Below are 6711 nucleotides of genomic sequence, written 5' to 3'. Positions count from 1 at the left end.
TATTGGAAGCAGACTAAACGTCCATCAACAGATACATGGATAAAGAAAATGTAGTATTTACACACAACAGAGTACTACTCTGCCATAAAGAAAGATAAATTTGATGCCTTCATAGGCAAGTGGATGAAATTTGAGACTGTAATATTGAGTTCCTAAGTTAAATTCTTCCCAACTTTTTAGCTCCTAAAAGATAAGCCTCATGTATTTTACTTTCCCGTTGCCAGTCATCCAACCTCTATAACTAATTTCTTTCTTTCTGCTAACTCTCTCCTTCTCTGTACCTATTATGGTTTAGATTTTAAGGATCTCCCAAAGGCTTATGATGTAAAGCTTTGGTTGACAAAGAATGGCTCTATTGGAAGGTGATAGATCCTTTAGGAGGTTAGAGGAAATAAGTCCCTAGGGCTGTGGCCTTGAAATAGACACTGTGCCAAGACCCTGGCTCCTTCTGTTTCTCTGTCTTTGCATTTCGATTTCTTGGAGGTAACAACTTTACTCTGTTAGAAACTCCTTGTTATAATGTTTTGCCTTACTACACCCCAAGGTAATATTACTAAGCAAGTATGGACTGAAAGACTTGAAATTGTGAACTAAACAGGAACTAAACTTTCCTCTTTTTAAATTGATCATCTCCAGTATTTTATCATAGTGACAAAAAAGAGAACACAGTGCCCATTAAACTTTGCTCATTTGTTATTAAGAACCAATCAGTATCTCTGTTGGAGTGTATAATGTACTAGTTGGTTATTTCTGGTGATTACGCAGATCCTAGCATATAACAGAGTCTCCACAGCTTTTAAAAATGATTTTGCCCCCTCCCCAGTGTTCTTTGATCCATTACTATGAAACACAGGATAGTCAAAACCATCAGAAAACCATGTTACCCTTAGCTAAGTACATGCGGACAATCTTGAAGGGAGTCCAGGATGTTTTGTATTTGGGGAGGTTCAGATGTTACGTACAGGGTCTCCAAAGTGATGAATGAATGGCTGGTTTCTCATTTATCCTGCTTGTTCCATGCTTGTGTCTTCTGGCTTTCATTCTCACTACTGTACTTTCTGTATCACCCTTTCTTTCCACCAACACAGAAAAGTTGGTTTTCCTGCCTGGGTTGTTAGTCATTCTCAATATTTCCAATTCTATCACTGGAGAAAGAGTAGGAGAGAAAGTCTTCAGATGTTGCAAATAGAGGAGGCAGAAGAAGACACCTCCAGGATGGTATTTTATTGTGGTGGAGGATCTGAAACACCACTGATTCCTTCTTTATTGCAATTGAGGATTTTCTTTGATTTCTTTATTCATAAATATATGTTTATAAACTTACCATGATATTCAGTAAAAAGTTGGTGTTATAGCATCTAAATTTTTTTAATGAGGAGCTATTTTTTTTTATATTAGAAAACTGTCCTATTTTCTCCTGAGTAATGTTACAGGACAGCGTTGTATAACCTTAGTTCTGTGCTGGGGGTTTTGTTCTATCACTGTAGCTCTTTTGGGCATCAGTATACAGAAAAGAGCAAATAGAGATGGAATCTAAATACTTGGACTTGCGGTAACCATTGATCACCTTGTTTTTTTCTGAAGAAGCTAAAGGAAAAGCCAGTAGAGATATAAGTTTCTCAGAGATAGGCAGAATGGCAGTGTCCTCTGTGTAGGTATGTTGTAAACCTTAGGCCATTCCTGTATTCCTGAATTTCACAGTGGTGTGGATTAACACAGAATGTACTCTTCTTTCAAAGCTAGCTTGAGTTGGTTTTCTATTACTGTCAATCTAATGAGTCAAATTTGACATTTTAGACACACAAAGAATTATTTACAGTGTTATTTTATTTGGGATCAGAGAGTTGTCTTGCCTCAGATAAGGGCCTATTCTAGGAGACACAAAGTTATTATCTGAACTGGCTGAGATAAAGAAATCAATATAACAACAGAATGAATAAAGAAATATTTTCTTTTTTTTAAATCGGTACCAGGGATCTTATCAAGTGACTCAAATCACAAGCAAAAATGAAACACAGAGTGTGTATTTCTACATACACAACTTTAGTCACAATTTTAGTGACTTTGCTCATTACATAGAGAGCAAATAGAATTAATTTCAATTAGTAGAGAAGACTAAGAAGGGTAAGGTCTTTCTGGAACTTGATATTCACACTGGTGGGAAGGGAGGAAAAGATGTCAAGGGAAAGGAACACAGTTCCTGTTTATTAATTGAAATCGTAATGATAATAGCCATTATTGGCAATTAGAGCTTTTAATACTCTCTGTGTGGTAGGCATAATACATACCACACATCTAGCCCTTGGAAAAAGTCTTCAAGTATTAATAACTTTATTTGGAAAGGAAGAAACCAAAGCATAGAAAGTTGGTAAAGCCATACATAAAGTTAAGGGTTAGAAATAAAGTTATGAGTCCTGATTTTCTGGATTTGAAAACTCAAGAGTTACCCCATTCACCACCGCACCAAACTTCCCTTTGAAACAGTGAGACTAAAGTGTGCGGCAAATAACAATACATGGATTTTATCGCTTTCTAGTAGAAGACACCAACAGGGCATAAAAATCATTGAAATGGTGGCTCTACTTTTAGATATCTTCTTAGACTGAAAAATATGTTTACTGCAAGGTGAACGGTATAGCTTCCCACAAAGGAACTAATGTGGATGCCAGCTCAGGTTCCCGCTTGGCTCTCCACTACTTAGCCATGACACTGTGCTAGGAATTTCAGCCTCTTCCTGTTTCAGTCTCCGCCCTTCCATTTTTTGAAGATGCTGGTCCTCAGTCATGCTATTCCAGCATGTTAGTTCTGAGCTTTATCCCTAGCCCTATTTTTTAAAAAAAATTAGTCTACTGTTGTGTGATTCTTTGAATTGTTATGATATTCAAACTTGTTAATATTTATAAAACTCTTAGAGGGGGACTAGACATTTAGTAAGCACTTATCAACAGTTACTTATAAACTGAATGAATGTCAGAAAGATTGGGTAATATGATCTAATCCTTAGTATTATGTAATTTTGTTTCTAATTTGGTTCTTCTATGTCAAGATTTCTCAGATTTGATGAGATTTTCATTTGGGACTGGATCCTGCTCTTTTTGGAGGTCTGCATTATACAGTGTTGACGTCTGGCGGCATCCCTGGCCTCTACCCACTAGATGTCAGTAGCACTTCCCAGTTGGGATAGTTAAACGTATCTCTAGGTATTGTCGAATTTCCGCTTGGGGGTGATCGGTGGGATGGAGAGGGCAAAAACCACAGCGTTTGAGAAGCATTGCCATCGGGACAAGAGTTTATAGCTCAGAGGGCTTGGATTTAAGCATAATTAGTAGTGTTTACAAAGTTACAAAGTTACAACGTGAAGCCGGTCGCTACACGTCACTACAATCACAACATTTCCAAGTTTAACCTCAGGATTTTGTTACAAAAGTTCTTGGAGCAAATGAAATGTCTCCAGCTCGCTATAAAGTCTACTCGGTGTCCATCCATGTCACCTTGAGTCTCTATTGAGTACGCCCAGCTTTTGTTTCCTCTCAGTGCCCTCCTCGGATAGCAACGCTGCGGTCTACCAGCAGGTGGTATCCATGAATAATGCGATCTACCTCTTCTCCGGCGGGCACCTTCGGATCGGATCGCCTCTTCTACTCCGCTCTGCTGGGCTTGGATCACCCGAGCTCTTCAGCGTATTCTGCATCTTTTGTCTAACTTGGAAAAACAAGTTGTGAAGTGGGCTCTTGCCTTCATAATTCTGAAGGGTCCTTTCTACAATTTATACCTAGCAGCAGACATTATATGTGACTACTGCGTGTGTCCAAAGACATTGTTTGTAAGCAGAGTATTAAAGGCATTTGCACTGCTGGCTATTCAGAATTCTACTCCTTTGATGACCCACTATGTATTATTTCCCTCTCCTATGCTGCCTGTAAATTACTGCATTCCATAATCTCATATTATAGTGTGGGAATTGGATTAAGAAATAAAATAAACCAGAATAATGTTTACCTGCTGCATGTTAAATGATCGCAAAAGGAGTCTCACTTTTCACTCATTCAAATTCTACAAATGAATCATAGCCCTGTGGAAATAAGTCAACATTGAAGGCATTCATTCATTATGAAAAATTTCAAATTTCAGAAGATGCATATGAGATAATAATTATTAATAATGATTCCTATAAAATTTCAAGATGTTACAATCTTGTTCCATCTTACGTAACTGTTTGAGTCTAGCAATTTTTCTTCTTTGGATTTTACAGTCTGATTTTTAAGTTCAGCATAGGGGGAGCCCTCTCCTTACTTATGTTTTCAGAACAGTTTGAGCCTGCTCTTTGCGATAGTGTACAGGAAAGCTTCAGAAATAATATGGCGAAGGATCAGAAGAGCAGAATTACGATAAAATTTTTTTTTTTCCAAGAATTAAAGTGGAGAATTAATAGCCCCCAAAAGTGGCAGGATAGGATTGTCAATTAATTTGTTCATCTGATTTATGGAAAGGCTTTTGCTGTTCACTTCCCACAGACCACTTCTGTGGCAACTGAGCCTATCATTTTGTCTATTTTCAAAACCCAGATTCGACTTTGTGGACCAATCAATATTGACATGATCAGTATTGGTTATGAAGAGAGTCAGTACAACAGGTTTTTCTGTACCTTGGCTTGATCAGTTTTAAAGTATAGATTCAGCCTTAAAATTCTGTTTCCTGTGAAATTGTGATTAAACAAGGTCTGCCTGATAGAACTTTGGTAGCTTAGTAGTAAACAGTCTTCAATCAATAAGCAGAATATGGTATTATTGATGGATAATTTCAGACATATTTCTATAGAAAAAGTTATTATTAGCTGACATTTAGAAGCTATGTATTTTATATCACAAAAATTTGAGTTCTATCATATACCCCAACCTGCTGCCATAATCAGCATTCATTTCTCCCTACAGTTTATCAGTCATAACATTTTGTCATTTGCGTTGGTTACAAAGAGAAGCCACTGCTGGAAACCCTTACATTTACCATCCTGATCTCATTTCTGTGCATCCTTCTGCAGTCATTCTCTAGGACTCAGCATTTATCTTTCCATGCAAGTTTTTACCTTATATTTTACTGTATAAAGTGTTCTGGTTGGTTTATAATAAATAATCTCAGATTTATTAATCCCTCTGAATTCTTTTTTTTTATTTTGTAAAGACTAGGTTTATTACAGACTATATTTGACTGTGTATGTCAACCATATCACACAAAATATTGTTAAAGTACTCTTTATTCAGAAACATCAATACTTCTTTTTGTAGGATGATTTTGCAACATGTTAATGCTTAGTTAGGAATCTGAAAGCTGGCTCATACAAGCATTTGGCACACTAGATTACTCCCTCAGAAGATATTCAGAAGTATTTTGTGTTGTGAATTCTGAAGCTACGGAAGTGGGGCTCTGGCAACCCAGGTCCTCAGTGCACACACCATTGGTTGATGCTACTCCTCTAGTTTACAGGGCGGTTACTAGATGCCATGTCTCACTGTGCAAAATTTTGTCTACATCTTCTCAGATTCTACATCTGGCCAGATATTCGAAGTAATGCATTTCTACATTAAAATATTTAAGTGACTTATACCAGTAAAAGAAAGGTATGATCTCTGACAATCTCATCATTCCTTAATAACTACCACCAAAATTTCAGTATATTTCAAGTGTATCTTAAGTGCATCTTTTCTATATTCATTCACATACCCAACACAAAATTCAACACATAATTGGATCATCTTTAAACTGCATGCTACTGGCTTAAACTGTCTGATATTACCCACACTGAGCAGGGGCTTAAATTAGGATTAGAGCCAGATCTCTGGATCAATGCTCTAAAAACTGATTTTATGATTGGGTGTGGTGATGCACACTTGTAATCCCAAGTACTCAGGAGGCTAATTTTTCTTCTGCTTATCCCCCATTTCCATTTTCTACATATGCTTCAATATTTTTCTTCATAATGAAATAACTCCATAAGATTTTCTACATTAAATTTTATATTTTATTATACTATTATGTTAATTACTTTAAAATTCATTTTTCTTTATATCATAAACATCACTGATATAACGTTATATCATGAGTAATGAATTTTTACTAATTTAAATATTTGTATAAAAATCATCAAAACTATGATTTAGAAAATTCATTTTATTCCAAAATACTGTCTATATCCCCCAGTCACTGCACTAATACTGCATGTTAGCTTTAATTTACATTTCCCTGATATATAATAATGTTGAACATCATTTCATTTACTTTTTAAACAATTATATGCCTTTCTTTATACAGTGTCAGTTCAAATCTTTCACTTTTTCCTCTATTCAATTCTAAATTAGATTGTTTGTTCTGTTATTATTGAGCTGCAGTAACTCTTTCTATATTATGGATTCAATTTGATGATCCAACCTACGTACTAAGAACATTTCTTTTTACCTAATGGAACTTGCTTATTCATTCTCTTGATGTCTTTTAGAAGTTAATTTTTATGAAGTGTGACTTATGCTATCTATCTATTTATTTATTTTACTTTACTTTCTGTTTTTAGCACATGATTGCAGTACATGAAATTTACATCTATATTAGATTGGTAATATACGCAATACATCTCAATTCTTTATTTCCCTTCCCTCTCTTTCTACCTCCTTCCCTCAGACTCTGGATCGCTTTTCTCTATTTTCTTTAACATTTATATAA

Source organism: Cavia porcellus, unplaced genomic scaffold (genome assembly GCF_034190915.1).
Source record: "Cavia porcellus strain 051 isolate PalLab524CR breed Dunkin Hartley unplaced genomic scaffold, mCavPor4.1 scaffold_2, whole genome shotgun sequence".
NCBI classification, from domain to species: Eukaryota; Metazoa; Chordata; class Mammalia; order Rodentia; family Caviidae; genus Cavia; species Cavia porcellus.
The sequence above is the reverse complement of the archived record's forward strand: the minus strand, read 5'-3'. Positions refer to the sequence as shown.